Source organism: Saccoglossus kowalevskii, chromosome 12, assembly GCF_978046115.1.
Source record: "Saccoglossus kowalevskii chromosome 12, keSacKowa6.1, whole genome shotgun sequence".
NCBI classification, from domain to species: Eukaryota; Metazoa; Hemichordata; class Enteropneusta; family Harrimaniidae; genus Saccoglossus; species Saccoglossus kowalevskii.
Window position 1 is genome coordinate 18,391,542 of NC_140652.1, and position 17,786 is coordinate 18,409,327.

General features: G+C 39.3%; 1 long non-coding RNA gene across 1 annotated transcript; it reads right to left on the reverse strand.

The window, feature by feature from the left end:
• Positions 1-159: 159 nt before the first annotated feature.
• LOC144363902 (uncharacterized) lies at positions 160-983 on the reverse strand. The gene is made up of 2 exons (XR_013422780.2): positions 863-983; positions 160-235 (listed from the first exon to the last, which is right to left on the reverse strand). It is a non-coding gene; the product is annotated as an uncharacterized LOC144363902 (long non-coding RNA).
• Between the last annotated feature and the right edge of the window lie 16,803 nt (positions 984-17,786).

Here is a 17,786-nt window from a genome sequence, read left to right on the forward strand (position 1 = left end):
CACACGAAATGAAATGCAGCCACGTTGTTCATCTGTCATACCACAGTAAGACATACAATCATACGACACCCATGTGGGCATACGATGTTTTCTATTTTTAATAATGCCTTACCAGATCATGATTTATTTATAAGGTTGCATACATTAGTGTGATACTTACAGTTGTTCTTATTGTTTCCATTTCAAGAGATTCCATTCTTATTCTCCTTGCACAATGTTCCCGTCTGTGTCTCTTCTGTTATATAAAATGCACAACAATGAATTATGAACGCATAAACATCACTCACGTTGGGGGGGGGGGGGTTGTAAGCTTTGTTATTATTTAAAATTAGACACAAGTTGCCATTGAGGATGTCACTATATTGACCATATTAGGCCTGAAACCCAACATGGATACAACAATGTCACGTGTGTCTAACGTCACTCCGACATTGTGAACGTTATCCTTTTTACAATTAACCATTACAGTACAATGGCACGATAAGGGTTTGAATAATGCGTATAAAATATTCCTAATTCACCCTAAGTACCCCCACCTGGGTCATAATGTCGATTACATTTGGCGATTTCTATACCTTGATCAACAACGGGAATTAAGTTAAAATAATAAATCATTGTTTAAGTCAGTAATGCCACAGAAATCAGAGTTATATTTCGTTAACACGTCGTTTATATACAGGTATGTCAAATGAATGTCCGCACAAAACAAACGAATGTTGTAGAGACCGTTGTCAAATTTATTTAGAGTTTTGAACATCTAAACACAATAATATATATGAATACATTTAATGCTTTTTATAATGTCTGTATCAACACGAAAAACAGTCAACAAAGTGGTCATGGGTGTTAAGTTTCTGCTTACCTTCTTATAAACACTCGGCGGATGTTCTTTTCCCTTGACAAGTGAAGACAAGATATATGGAATGGATTGCAAGCTGTGTCGTCAAACTGGAACTCCAAAGTCAGCACGTTCCACCCTCCAGTAATTTAGTGGCGTATGTATATGAGTAGGCAGTAGTGTGGCCAATTTTATAGTTTTGAATTCTTCCGGGTTGGACCATTAATTTTGAAAAGGGTTAGCACCACTCAGATTACGTGAATTGTTACTTCAACTACATATATCCTTTTTTGGAAATGATACCGTTGTGTTCCTTCTCGCGCAAATTGTTTTTTTGTATGTGTATCAAACTCTGGAAATAAGAGAATTTGAAAAAAGTCATTCGAGCGTATTTCTAAAGGCGTAATAAGTGTTCCTACTAATTCATACTTTATATGTACAGCAAGGTATTAATAACGAACATCACAGAGTTACTTGTGTATCTGAATTAATATGACATTTTGTTGTTTTATTTTAAAATACCCAGATGTCCCTCCAATTAAAAGCCATACCTTCCCCTGTTAAACACAATCAGTATTGTGTTCCATGACCTCAAACTGATATATTGTTAATATAATATATAACGTTGTGTCATAGTCCAATCCTTAACTAGCGGGCGGTATGACAGTTGTAGTGTTATAGAGCAGAGCGTCCAAGCGCGATCTTGCAAAATCTACGGACAAAAATATAAAAAATCAAATAAAGTGTTTGAGTGCGAAACGCATCATTTTATATATTTTGTTCATAAACACTTTCCAAAATGTGTTTCGGGTACAAATACGTGTGTGCCACACGCACATGTATTATTCATGATGTTGTAATCAGTAAAAAAAAACTTGTTAAAACGTGACTGATTTTAAAGCTATATTAGTGTTACTTTTGTTTTATTTTGACAATTTGTTATTCGGTAAATTTGATTTTAATATTTGAATTCTGTATGTAATCTGATTTATTTGTCCCATGTCATGAAGGCGCAGTATAATTAAACAGTGTGAAATGAAAACATCGGGACTCTGATTGGCCAATACAAACAGAATTTTTGACATCATGGCATACAATAAAATTGCATATATTTGCGATGTCATTGCAAATTCTCCCAAATTGAATACCTTCCCTGCCCAGAAAATTGTTTTTCACCTATTTCTAGTGACGATCTCTAATCGATTGTAAAACAACAACGGCTTGAATTGACTCTAAAATTAGTAGTTATGTAACCAATACACCCCAAAACCGTAAATCATACTAGCGTCAGATATGTATTTTCGACCATATAGTACCGGTGCGTAATCTGACATGTTTTTACTTCTAACTAATTATCATCTTGTTGTAATAATTTACATCCTTTCTTTCCAACATACGCAGCAATGGTCCTGTTACTATTAGTGCTGGCATTCCGTAATCACATTCTGGTTTGCAATAACAGATTGTACAGTACTACTAAGTTTGTTTGTCTCTGAACCGGCCAGATATCTCCCGTTTATAGAGACGCATTTTGCAATGTTAAATCGATTGTACCTATACCAGGTATATTTAGCGATTTAATTCTTTAAGTTATGGAGTAAAATCAGACTTCTGACTTTCCGCTTCTGTAAAAACATCTTTGGCAGTTCAAACAGTTCGAGAATGACGGTGTTATGATAGCAGAACAAACCAATTTACAAATTCGTGAAAGCCTAAAGACGATGAGATGATTTTTTCAAGAATGCCATTTTTAGACCTATTATTCACGGATACAGTCACTGTTTAGTGTAAATGGTATACTCGTAGATGCTTCTTTCTCGTTTTTCTCATGAAACCTGGGCTTTAGCAAGTAATATGGCTTCACAATAAATTTAGCATGAGATGAATTAATGATGGTAAAGACATCGGCATCTATCAATCTCATTAACAGATTTCACAATATTTGTGCAAATGCCTATAGTATGGTTGATGAACACTGTCGGTATACTTTCCGTGCATATATTTTGCTAATGAGCCCTGTTATTTTTTTTCTTCAAATTCGTCGAATTATTTTTTTAACTTCCTTATCGTACTGTGATAATTTGTTTCCATTAGATGCCGGCTCAGTTTTAATATGTTTTTTTGTTGATCTTGTATTTTTTCATTTTTTCTGCGTATTCCATACCCATAATTTCTGTGTTTTTTTGCATATCAAGTTTTTTAACTTTTATTGCCGCCGCTTTTGATTTTCATTGAAAGTTTGTTCATTTATTTAAAATCTTACATTTGTCTTCTATCAATGATTCTAAAGACTGTTGACTGATTACGTTGTTAGCATGGGCATTACTCTATCGTCTACTCTTACTTCTGTGCAGAGCGTGTTGTGACGTCGTTTGTGTAATTCAGGTATTATAGATATATGCTCGCGAGAGGGCGATAATTAATGGTGTTGAAATAATTTACCAGAACATAAGGAGTCTTTTTTTCACAACAAATACGGGTCACAGGTCATTGTCAATCAGTGCTTATTTTCATTGATTTATTATACTGACACGTGTGCTAGTCACCACGTAGTGGCTTGTCAGATTTAGGTGCCTCGTCGTTATTATGAGTTCTTTAAGGTAGGCATTGTTTCACGTCTAGTAAAATTGACAATGGGAGATTGTATTTGTGTTCTGGAGGTTTACAAGAACCGTGTCATCGTTCTACGGACGTTTGCAAAAGCTGTGTTTGCATGAACTCTCGGGCATTCAAAGATTACGCCGTCTGTTCACTGTGCTGTGTTCAGGCGCTGTGTTGTGTTCTAGTCCATCGACGAGCTTGAAATTGAGCCTCGCAATGCGTGCGTCGAAAAAGTTGGAGAACTTCAAGTAGTACTGACCATGACTTTTGAAATTTGGTAATTTTAATGTATGTTCTATTGTATGACTCCAGGCAAAGGCAAATTTGTTTTTGTATGTATTTTTTGTGTCCTAACACGTTGTAATTGTATCACGACAATTATGCTGAATTTATTATTTCGTTAAGTATTTTCACGTGGGCAAATCTGGTGTTTATATTTATACGCCACGACATCGTCTGTACTACGTTTATCAGTTTTGTACAACATATGTCCATTGATATATTGTGGACGCGTGATATATATATTTATTCTAATACAAAATTTGATTTTGATAACAATCCGACTTTGTGTCATTTCTTGCTGCGATTCTCTTGTTTGAGTTGGGCTCAACGGAACGAGTTACGTCTTCCCGTCATCCGACATACGAATCGGTCGTAACGCCGTGCAGTGTCTTGTTGGGCTAATCTGTACTTTTGTGACATACATAAGCTAAGATACTGTCATGCTTTCTATGTTCCTTTTTGTGTGTGTGCACATTTCAGGAATTGGTTGTACAACTAATTCCATTGCTGTCTTTTGCATCATCGTATTGGTTTCTGAACTGTGACTCAGGAATACCAAATAACAGCATCTGCCCATGGAAGGAAGGTGATTTCTCACTTGAAAAAACAACAACACGTTTACACTTGTCTAACTGTCAAATCATTTGATTCAGGTCAGCCAGATCTTTAATATAGTTGGGGTAACACCACTGCCAATGTAAACACGTGACAGTTTCTTTTCGCATTGGCAACGCACAATCTGTTGCAAAACTAAACTGTCAATTTACTACATTCAATTACCCATCATAGACTCCGGTCAGTAAAAATGACTTGTTTTAAGAGTAGACATTAATCTGTGATTCAGTCAATGACAATCTAGGTCAGGGGAAGCCCCATAACCGCATAGATTTTCTTCCACGTCACGCAACACGTGACCAAGGTGAAGAGGGCAGCGCCATCTTGCTCCAACTTCACTCTTCTGTTTCTCCACACAGAGTGTGCATTGCAGCAAAACAGGGCTTCAGCCTTCAGTTTTTTCGACTGAGTTGTCTGATGTACTCCAGTGACCATTGGTAACAGTAAGACTTGGTGTCTGGTAGGATATTTTTGTTCTTATTAGGGGCCCTGTGTCCTTTTATGTGTAGCACTAACGAAAAAACTCAGGTGACGTATTTGACCACCTTGTTTTAATTAACTTTAATTTTGTTCCACTCATGCGTGCCTTATTCATTTCTTAGTGTTGTTTAAAATGAACGGGAAGATAGGAAAACAGTCCAAGAAGACCTCTTCACTTCCTACATTGTGGCCCCCAAATCAACTCGGTAGTGCTGGTATTACCATCAGGATCTCCCAGGTTGGAACCCGATAGCAAATGACACCTTTGTTTAGAATGTCTTCGGGGTTTTGCAACGAGCACGTGTGCTTTTAAAAAACAGGATTCTGATGCCTGGGATATTTTCTAGAACCGTGTGAATGTTGCAGAGACCGATCACGTTTCCTGAGCTTGGGACTAGTAGTGCGTTAGATTCGGGAGACAAGGGGACAAGCCCCGACCTTCCCATCATTTTGGAGGCAGGTGGGGCACAGGCTGGTAGTACTGGGTCTCCGATGAGACTTAGTCCACAGCCGGCTGAATGGGGGGCTGCCGGTCAGGCCTCCAATTTCAGAAGGGTCCAAGCAGCCCTGAGCCCTGTTTCCACTACAGGTCACTCCCCCTGCAGGCATTCCCAGAGGGGACCGACCCGGCCATCAAAGATGTCATCGGCCACACCCTTGGAGGGGGTAAGATGATATTTGATTCGGTTGGTACAAACTTGGGTAGCCCCTCAGAGTCTATTATTTGGATCAGCTATGAGAGTCAGCCGTGGGGGTGATGTGAGGAATCATCAATCCTAGTGACCCCATGTGCATACCCCAACCCTCACCTGGAGTTTGTGGCCAGCACACTGGAATGCATTACGTGGTGTCTCAGGGCGGAATATGGCAGCTATCTTTACCAGCAGGCATATCTGTTGGTGGGGCACTGCACGACTAAGTGGTATATCCTGCAGTGTCAACTGGGTCTCTCAGTAGGAGCCACCTCGATGCAGCGGGATGCTGTTTGGCAGCTTGTGTTTTTTGTACTGGGGTGTCATCGCCTCAGTTACACAGACTGGACCTCGGGGCACTGCCAAGAGATCCCCTCACGTGGAAGCAATCCAACAGAAGATAGACAGTTTGCTTACAAAAGGCGATATACACAGGATAGAACAACTTGCCACAAGTCCGGTTTCTATTCACATGTGTTTGAAGTTCCAAAAGCTGGCGTTCAGTTCTGGACTTAAGCATGCTAAATCAGTATGTGTCCCCCGATCGGTTTTCTAGGCATGGAATTCGGCACAGAGGCAGGCTTAGTGCGCCCATCGCAGACTCATTGCCTAGCTGAACATCTAGTCAGCATTCCCTGTGTGTCTCTCCGGAAGCTGATGTTCATAACAAGTTCGATGATGACAGTTTGCAGGGTAGTTTCCCCAAGCTGTACTGCAGAGCAGTCTGGTGCACTGCACTCTGTTGTAACATCAGTCACACCTATGGGAAGCAGAGAGGCGAGTAACTCTCTTGGACCAAGCAAGGGATGCCTTACCCTTGAACCCACTTGACAGTAGTGTTTAAGGCAATGGACTAGAAATGCATTGGACTCGGCTCACACAGATTTGAATCCTGCTGACTCCATGGTATGACTCTGACAACACTTATTGAACGAACTAACCCAATGAATATGGCCCCTGCTTGGATTCATGACCGCCACATCAATTGGCTTGAACTGAAAGCAGTGCACTTAGACACTTTCTACCCATTATTCAAGGCCAGCTTCACACTCACAACACAGTGGTGGTCTCCTACATCAACAAGGGGAGTGGAGAACCGAATCCCCATCGCTGTCAGCTCTGGCCAAACAAATTCTCTATTGTGCCTGGAATACAATGACTGAACACCACCAAAGTCAAGTAGACAACCTTGTCTTCGTTTCCAGAACACAGAGTGGCAGATACCCCAATAGGTAGCCTCCAGACTGTTTTTTGGCTGTGGGACAGTCCTAGATTGGACCCATTAACCTCACACCGGAATTCCAAGCATACTAGACATTGCTGCTGAAACCAGGAACTTGGGAAATAGACGCATTACTGATCCTGTGTAGCCACATGGTCATGTATGCCTTTCCTCCCCTCCTGCTAATTCACTGGGTATTGGAGAATTTCAACATGAGCACACCTGAATGTTGACGCTAGGGGTGCCCATCTGGCCAAGCATGGCCTGGTTTTCACAACTTTTGAAAATATTAATCGAAACACAAATAGTGCTTCTGGACATTCCGAAACTGCTGTCCCAACTGGACCACGCACTACCAATGTGCCCAGTGTTGTACCACTCACATACATGGAAGCACTCAGTAGACCAGCACGGACAGAAGGTTTATTAGAACAGGCTGTCAACATCTTGGACAGGGCGAATAGCAGATGACTATAATTGGCGGCCATACGTTGACTGATGTAGTGGAAGGGAGGTTGGTCCATGCCACCCAACTGTTGGCCAGGTAGCTGAATGTTTGCATACATTTGTTTGGCAAGTTAGGATTGTCGTATGCAGCAATTGTTGGCTATAGAGATGAGTCCAGTCACCCACCCAAGATTTCTTTTTGGACAAGACTAGCTGATTGCCCTATTATTAGGAGAATGTTTACTGCTTTTCATAATCAGAGGCCTAGAACCCGAATTACAACACATTTGTATGTGTTTTAGCCTGGATAGGCAGGACAGACCAGTCTCCCCGACTTCCATTTCTAGATGGATCACTGCGACAGTGTTTAAGGTTTACGTCCATCTAGCATTCTCAACCCAGGGTATAAAGAGACCCCAAGTACGGGCACATGAGGATCGTGTGATCACTGATTCATTAGCTCTTGCATCAGGTGCCCTCCCAAATGAGCTCACATGACCATATATGGTCATCTGTTATTTTAATCAAATCTCAAAATTGTCATAATTACACAGGATTCATCTTCTTAACCGCAACAGTGCTTGAGATATAAAAGTTATGTGAAAAATGTTATGCATATTAATGAGGTTTGAAGCCCCCACCCCAGGGGCGCCCAGCCACAGGACGTAGCCATGTGAACATATGCACATACAAATTTTCACCCCAATCAGACCAATACAACACATAATTGCCCATTTCCCGTTTTCACATAACCCAAGATGGCGGCCAAACCACGTGAAGGACCAAAATGTTATTATTTTTTTCATATAAAGCTATGACCACACATGTCACATACATATTTATTTAGTTGATTTATGGATGCACCTTCGAAAAACAAATATCTAAACTTTTGGTATGTTTTTCCTATAATTCAAGTTGGCGGCCACTCCACGTGACTGATCAAAAATATATTATTTTTCTCATATGCAGCTATGACCAGACAAAATTGTCAGTTGAAGCACCAATGAGAAAGTAATGTGCAAACGTCTGGTAATGTTGGTTAATAATACAATATGGCGGCAAAACCACATGACCAAGCAACTATTTGGGCTCAAACTGGAGAGAGCTATGCATGTAGATGAATTATGCCAAATTTCATGTCAATCGGTCTGCAACTTTATTAGTTTTGTAAAGGATTTAGCCTTGTTTTCGAAAAAACAAAATAGTGACAAAATTCACGTGACCTATAATGTTCTTTTACCTCGTTAAGTATAGGCATGGGCTATAGGTGCAACACGACAAAAATTTAGACTTCTAGACTGGGACTTTTTTCAAAGTAAGTAGATATAGGTTAGTAGAAGCTATATACTAAGTTTCAGAGGGACCGGCAACAAGAACAAGAGATTTTAATGACAGAAGGACATAACAGAAAAAGTAACGTGACCGCTGAAGTTTTTATTGGTGATATTTATTGCGTTTAGAAAGGGATGATACCCCCCTCGTCGAATTTTGACCGTCAATAACAATCATGACAGTTGACCAATACAAATTTTAAAAAATCAGTGCACAAGTTCACATCACCACCAATGTTTGAAAACATTCTGTTCAGCCATTTTCTCAAATGAGCTGACAAAAAAAGCAGCGGAAAAAGTATAAAAATATATATATATATAAATGTAGGCGAGTCAGAGGCGACTGGAATGTTATGTTTTTCATGTTTGTTTTTAATAGTATCGATATTTAGTACATGTGACATTTAGGCACATTTTGGCTGATCAAGTTGCTTGGGCTCGAGGTAGTCACGCTTTCAGTTGGGGGACCCTGTGGGCGTGAGTGAGTGTTAGCATGGGCAAAATTCAGGCAAAATGAGCAGTCATGGTGCTTCAGGGTACCACCAACCAACCAGTTAATACAGGTGAAACCCTCGAGCAAGTTTGGCTGCTACCAAAGGCAAGCATAAAATGACCCCAAGCTTAGGAGAGATCAACTTCGGTGGAGAAGAGATCAACCCCAATGTAGAACCACCAAAACCTTGGCCACATATTTCTGTCACACACAGATTGTACCAGCGTATTCCAGCAGTGCATAACCGACCCCTGGGCTCACGGTTACAAGACCCAGCTTCGATCTCCACCTACTCTATGAACAGCCCCCGAAATGCCAGGCTCCAACATATGTGACACTTCTGCCAACGAGCTTGGTTCAGGAACGCTTTGTCAATCCCATGGGCCCAAAGGGACGTGTATGCCTTTCCTCTATTCCAGTTAATTCACCGGGTACTGAAAACTTCGACAGGAGCACATACGAATGTTAGTCGAAACACCAGTGGTGCTTCCGAACATACTGGATGTTTTTGTCCATTTATATGACAAGTTGTGCTTGTCCTATGCAGCAGCTATAGGTCAGCCTTGTCACCCACCTTCAAGAATTTTTTGGGGACAATGCTAGCCGATTGTCATATTATTAGGAGACTGTTTACTGTGTTCCATAACAGATGCCTAGACCAAGAACGAATTAACCATCCAATTCGGGCTTGTCGGTTGTACTGTACACTCTAAGTAGATCACCATTTGAGCCTCTGGGATCAGCATCACGAAGATATTAAATTTAGAACAGTCTTTCTACTGGCTCTCGCCTCTGGTATGCATCAGGTCTTTTCCTTCTCGGATGGTTGTGCCGCCTTTATGAACAATCAAGCTGTGCTAGGAACATAAATTGGGTTCAAGCTAAGAACCAAATCCCAAGACATCATCCACAGCCAATAGTTATCTCCTGACTGACTGACATTGTCGGCCCGAGGGATCAAAAGAAGCTGCTTCTTTGCCTGGTTCGAGTGTTGAGTTACGACAAAAACGGGAAGCGAGCACATGTTTATGTGTTATAGCCAAGGTAAGCATGACAAACCATTCTCCCTGACATCCATTTCTAGGTGGATCTCTGCAACAGTGTTAGAAGTTATGACCATCTGACATCCTCGATACAGAGACACCAAGTACGAGTGCATGAGGTCCATGCGATTGCTAACTCATTACCTCTTGCATCAGGTCCCCTTTTGAACATGTACTGAGGACAGGCTTCTGGAGAACGCAAATGTCTTTACCAGTTAATACCTAAAATGCACTCAAACCATTGGAGAGGGTCCTTCTAGGGTGGTTTCTGTCATAGCAGGTCGGATTATGGTTACTGACATGGCCCGAACAACCACAAGGAATCCTGTGCATCTCTGTGTGTAGTCTCTGCTAAAGATTTATGTGGAGACGCTTCTTCCATCAGTGATACACAACCAGGTCTCAATTTTGGCCTATGCCGTCATGCAGAACTGTTTCCGCCTGTTTCTTATTTTGGAATGCTACTTACCCTAGAATTTGGGCTTGGGTGTAGCGTCCTCAGACATGCCGACCCCATCACCCTATCAGCAGTTGCTTTTGTTGTGGGGACGACACGGGCAAGGTAAGACACCATTTGTGACTGGTCTTAAATAGGCGGTAATCATAAGTAGGGAATATTTTTCGGGCTGGGACACCCTTTATTGCTTCTGTTTTTTTTTTGGAAACCTGTCACCTCTCAACGTCTGACTCTGCCTACTGTGCCTGCCTATTCACATAGTTCATACCCACCATGGACTCAAGGTCCCTTCCGACCACCCTATTTTTCCATAGCAATTGGCTTAGTCCTCGAACCACCTTATTGGGACTTGCCAGTTGTGTTGTGAACCACCGTTTGAACCATTGAAATTAGCCCCACTGAATTCGATTTTATATATATGACAGGCGGGCTTTGTCCTTGGCAGAACGAAATTACCCTATAACTCAATTGGAAGCGTTGGCTGTCGTGGTGGGAATTAAATATTTTGATCCGTATTTGAGGCACGCAAAGTTTAAAGTGATAACAGACCACTCTGGTTTAAAGTATACATTCGGTTTAGTTAGACCCAAGGGCAGAATCGTTTGGTGGGTTATAGCATTACAGCAATATGATTTTGAAGTTGTACACAGACCCCGTAAAATTCATCAAAATGCTGATGCATTATCTAGGCGTCCCTATAAGGAACCCGAAAAACCCACAGAGTTAGAAGAAAATGATGATTTTATTGGAATAGTATCTTTAACAACTGATAACGTACATTGTAAGGGTGATACAGTCAATGAAATGTGTGATGATACAGCTGGCTGGTGTAATGCTAGTGGTATGCAACAGGTCGATCCTGACATAAATCAAATTATAAATTACTTGACAAACGACACCGTACCACTGCAACCACATAAAGCACGAATATTGACTTATGCTAGGGATGAATACTTTATGAAAAACGAAAAAAATATACCATCTTTGGTTCCACAAAGGTCGATTTAGCAAAGACCAAAATTGCATAAAACAGTTGGTCATTCCATGTAAATTAAGAAATCGCATCTTAGAACAATTTTTACGACAAAGTGACGGCAGGCCATTTTGGGTTTGCGAAGACATATGCGTCAATTAGGCAGCGCTATTACCGGCCAGAAATGGTGTCAGAAATTCACAGTTGGGTGTCTACTTGCGTAGATTGCGCCACAAGAAAATCTCCTAAGTTACGCACCAAGGCCCCACTACTCCCACTGAAGATAGAAGCCCCTTGGCACAGAGTAGGCGTTGATTTTGTGGGACCTGTACATAAAACTAGGGCGGGGAATCGTTATATCACCATGTTTACCGATTACTTTACTAAGTGGGTGGAGGCGTTTCCAACCAAAGACATGACAGCCCGCACAATCACTAGAATTCTGTTTGATGAAATAATATATAGACACGGCCTCACTATGTCTCCTATCAGATAGGGGTCAAAATTTCTTGTCTGAAGTAATTAAGGGAACCTGTCGAATGTTTGGAATCGGGATTCTGATCCCTCACATGATTTGAAGAATTACGTGATCCAACTACGAAATGAAACCCTAATATTAATCTTATCGTGTTCAGGATTCGTATTGGTCTTAACGATTATTTGGTTATGTAAATGCTACCACGGTCGTTCCATAATGTATCGGGCCCGCAATTACCCCGTACTAAGTTGATATTAGAAATATCGAATGACAAGTTCTATGTTTTAGTTATGGTCATGACCCTGCACATTTCCCCGAGTCAATTGACTTTTGCAAAAAGGCCCGTAATTGAGAATCTGACCGTCGATCGAGGTACATTCACTGCATTGTTAAATATTGAGTGGAATAGTTTGAAATTCATGATTAATGATAAACTGCATGTGATTCCCTTGCATAAGACTATCAAAATCCCAAGATGGAAAGAGAGTGTGTACACTGCCATAGAAGGTGTGGGGGAATTATTACAGATTGTTAATGGTTTGTCTGAAATTTATACTGAAATTCCACGTGAGATGACACAAGATAGGCAAAGGTAGGAAACCAAGTAGTGAATATTTGGCGAACAGGTAATGTGCTGGTAACCTCTGCCTGTAAGAGTAGGGTTTTTAGATTTATAACCCTTGATTTGTGTGACTTCCTAACTATTGTAATTAATCAGTGTGTTTTACTCGTTTGAAGTTATACCTTTTATTATTTTGTATTTTATCTTCATGGCGAGTGTGGAGTGAATTCCGATGTTTTTGATTTATGAACGTGTATGCCAGGGGACATAATTCTAGTGTCATGATTTATATTTCCATGTGTTTAGCTGAGGCCGCTTTTGGCGGTCACAGCGGCTTTCAATGGTGACCCCTGGATAATCCGCATCTGCTTACAATTTATCATGATAGCATTCATGGCATGTTAGTGAGATTAACCAAAAGACAACTGGCAGTTATAATTATCGAATTTGGAATGTTAGTTGAATATAACTATGAGAATTATGTCTCTACATCGGGAGCAATTAATCAGACATTAAGGCGTGTTACATACTTTGTGTGATTGGCTATATGCGAATTGAATGTGTGGAGGCCACGCCTCGAGCTGTTGAACTACTCTGTAATTGGTTAACCGTTGGAAAAGTGAATAAAACTGGTCTCAGGGAGTTGTGGCAGCTCTCCACGAGGCAGTCAGTCTTGATGCGGCCGAAAAAGGGAGACAACATGACTGAGAACGAATGTGACACAATTCGATTCTCAGTGTCTTTGTTCGATTGAAAGGGTGGCGAATTCCCTGATCACTGGTACCTGACTTGTACGTTTAATAACACTCAAATTAAGCCATAATAATGGCAACATGGCCTTTTTGGCTTGTTGTGCTAAAATCTTTGTTGCTGTCAAACATATAAGTCGACAGGAAAATACATCCCCAAGATATTTTTAGTCTACAGGACAGTCAAAATATTCGGTCTTTCTATTTGGGGTGCGGACACAAGATTTCACGTTTGAATATAAGCTGGACAATATTTTAAACATTTTCCTGTTTATACCCCCCTTTAACAGAATATACCACAACCTTTGTCTATCAACAGTGCCAAAAGCACTCGAAAAACCGACGAACGCAGAATTAAATTTTCCTCGTTTTTTGGTAATGTAATTTGAATAATTGACTGCATAATAAAAATGTTATCAAACATTGAGTAACCCTTCCTGAATCCCACCTGTGCTTCGTTGAATTGACCAAGTGCTTCTGCCCAAAGATACAGTATCGAAGTATATTTTACCAAATATACTGAGCAAGAAAGTTGCTCTATAATTTCCCGGGTCATCGGCGGACCCTTATTATATATTGGAAAGACAATTGCTCTTGACCAGACCTTTGGGAATTTTCCTGATTCAAATATTTGGTTAAAAATGATGTTTAAAAATGGGGCCAAGGTAGGAAAAGAGTTTTTAAAGAATTAGCCAATCAGTTCGTCTCATTTATTTCCATTGTGACAAAAATAAATTTTTACCCATAATAACTCGCAGACAAAAACAAATTGTATCATTAAATTAATCATATACATCTTGAATATAAAAAATGAAACTGAGGTAGAGGTCCTTCATGATAGTGTGTGTAGTTCGGTTGTAGTATGCAGAGAGTTGGTGGAGGATAGTCAATTGGCTGGGAGAGTTCTACCTGTGTAATGGTGGATGACCTCAGAGCTGGACTATAAATAGATACATCCTTTTGTGTTGGTGAGGTCGGGGCACTGTGTATGAGGACCCCAGTGTATGATCTTATTGTTAGTAATATTAGTGCAGCTAGGGAACCCAATGTTTCTGTATCTGGTTGGAAGCTAGATTTATCACATAAGGTAGGGCATGTTGGGGTTAGTTCGTCCTCTGGTAATAAAAATTGTTGTCTGTCAGGTATTATAACTAATGTTTCCTCAGGTAATGAAGGTTGTACATCTACTAGTAGTCAGGCTCGTGTGCCCTCTATTGATGATGAAGGTTGTTCTCCAGGTGTTGGCATAAGAGATTCTTCAGTTAGTGGGAGTGTTTGTGAACCCTCCATTGATTCCAGTCAGGATGATAGTGTTGATGATGTACAGGTGGGTACAAACTAGTGCTCAGAAGTTAGCTGAGAGAAAGCCATTACGCAGACTTATAGTTCCTGAATTGCATAGTAAGGTTGATACTAATGGTGGTAAGAAACCTATTACTGTGGATGCAGTGCGAGAGGCACAGCAGTCTAATTCACACATTAGAGCATGCTAGGAATTTAGTGAGTACTGGTGAAGAGTTGATCACAGGTCGTAACAATGCATGGTGATGATATTTTATGATATTATTTTTACGTTAACCACATGAATAAATACATAAATCATCTCATCAAAAGAGTACAATTTCTACACAAAATCATGGAAACGAGATAATTATAAGAATACAAATATAGTGTAAAGGTGAAAAAGAAATGAAAGGGGTATGTCAACGTCACAGCATATTAAATGAATCCCATTTTTCAGTGTGCGTCGCGAATTGTCTTCCCCCTATCGCTATCTCTTTTTCAAAAATATAAATTTGCCTAATGAGATTTTTGGTTTCTCATTTTAGAAAAGTAGATATGGCGTTTGGCTAGAAGAATAATATGATTTGTTATATTCGAAAAATCCTTGTTACCAAAAATAATATTTTGCTTTGACATATTACTAAAGGCTGATAAACGAAACGCACCGTAATAGTTTGCCAAAAAGTCTTCACAACTATATACTCACAGAATAGATGAATCAATGTTTCATAATACGTTTCAGAGAAACTGCATTTTGTTGATGTAATCATGCAGGAGTTCATGGAATATAAATCTTTGTTTGTATAGAGAATATTATGATTTAGTTTCAATTGAAAATGTCTTGTTCTATTATCAATTGTAGTGGCAAATTATATACTAGTATGATCAATATTCAAATTTTCTGACAGTTTTCTTTCACTCATTGGACGGGTGGCAACTTTGTTGATTAACTCTAAGAGTATTTTCCTGCTGTCAATTTTGTTAACTTTGGTAAAATTATTGTTCATATATATAGTCCAAAATCGTCAATTTTAAAATTTCCTTTAATATTTGGAGTAGCGTGATAGCCCACCTATTTGCCATTCGTCCAACGGAATGAGATCGCTATTCTTTCTGAAAAGGTCTGATACATATTTTATACCGAATTTATGCAGTATTCTTTAGAAAATAGACTTTCCTCCACAAGTTATTATTCAACAAGTACATATCAATATCTAAATCAGTTTGGTTATTTAATTCTGACCATGCACTAAAACAATATATGTAAAATGGTAGCAAATTAACATCAAGTAATTCAGTGCTGAAGTTACATTTATCAACAATATCCACCACCTACATTTTTAATTCTCTTTGTTAAAAGATCCTTCCAAACGTGGCTGACACTTTTATCAGATAACGTAAGTTTATCTTTTGTGTTTTATAAATTATACCCATGTCTGATGCCCCAAGACGCCCATTGTCTCTCCCCGATATCATGGTTTTACGAGAAGCCTTGTATTTACCACTCCAGAGAAATCTAAACAAAATTTTATTAATTTTTCTCAGTTCTTCGAGCGGATTCGTTATAAAATTTAAAATGTACTGTAATTTAGAAATACCAATTGATTTCATGATCTGAACTTTGCCAATTAGAGTAAGGTTGCGTTTTTGCCAAATATTGAATATATTAAGGAGATCAGATTTTAGTTTTAAGAGATTAAACTCCAACGCTTCCTGTTTATTGTATGAAAAATAAATACCAACTATCTTAATTGTAGATGTAGGCCACTTAACATTGTAAAATTTATCTCTATGCTTCCGCCATCTACCCAACCATAGGGCTTCAGTTTTCGGAATATTTAGCTGAAGGCCGGAAGCCATATACAACTTGTTTAATAAACAGTTGATTTCGAGAATTTTCTGTTGATGAGAAACAGGTGAGATCGTCGGCATACACGGACGACCTAACCTCCTTGTCACCTATTTTCACACCACAGATACAAGGACTTACATTAATTGATACAAGTAGCACTTCCAGCACAATAATAAATAAATAAATATGGTGACAATGGGTCACCTTGTCTAACCCTGCGTGTAATATTGAAATAGCCCGTGCTGCAACCATTATTCATAACACAGCTTACAGGGTTTGAATAATATGTATGCACCCATTAAATAAATGATTCACTAAAGTGAAAAGCATTCAGACATTTAAAATGAAATTGCCACTCAACTGTGTCAAATGCCTTTTCGAAATCCACAGTCATCATAGTGGCTGGGATATTTTCTTCCTCTGTATACGTAAGCATTCATCAATCAAACCAAACGAGCACAGTCGCCTATGTTACGACCTTTCAAAAATGCACATTGTGATTCAACTTTTTTAACTCGTTCAGCAATACATTTTGAAGCCAGTTTGGTATCCACATTCATAAGGGATATCGGCCGCCATTTTATCAAGCTGAGATGGTTTTTACCTGGTTTATTAATTAATTTGATAACGTTCTGATTTGTGTGAATCAGATAACTCAGCCTGTGCATAACCCTCGTTTAAAGAAAAATCTATAAAAAGTAACCGTTAGACCGTCGTTTCCGGGTGATTTGTTTGTTACATTACATCTTTTTTAGAACCCTGAAAGCTTCATCTAATATTATATCACCGTCTAGAAGAGTGTTTGTTCTTCCGACAGTTTTGGCATATTTTGATCAAGAAATTTATCTTGGCACAAATAATCAGTAACACGAGACAAATACAGGTCACTATACAACGACTTAATTTCTGATAATATATGTTCAGAATGCTCTAAAATCTAACCTTTCGCCCCATCAAGTCTAACAATATGGGATCGTCTACTATTAGCTTTTTCTAAATTAAAAAAACATTTTGTGTTTCTTTCACCCAATTCATACCACTTTGCTTTTGTGTGGACAATTGTGCCATCTGTTATATAATTATAATACAATTCTAATTCATGTTTTATCTAATTGTTTATAATTAGTCTCAGTGGGCTCACTGGCACACACAACCTTGTAATAACTTAATTCTTTCTCCAAATTAGCACGTCTTGCTCTTTTTTTTTTCTTTGGCTTTCGTTTACTGTATGTTACCGTAATTTGCCGGACTTTAAACTTAATGAAATCCCATAATATCCGTTTATGTTATTTTTATCTTTAAATTCATTTTGCCAAACTGGATTATTTTGTTCGATAAGCTTTACATACTCTGGGTGCCGCACGGGACTAGAATTAAACTTCCAGTA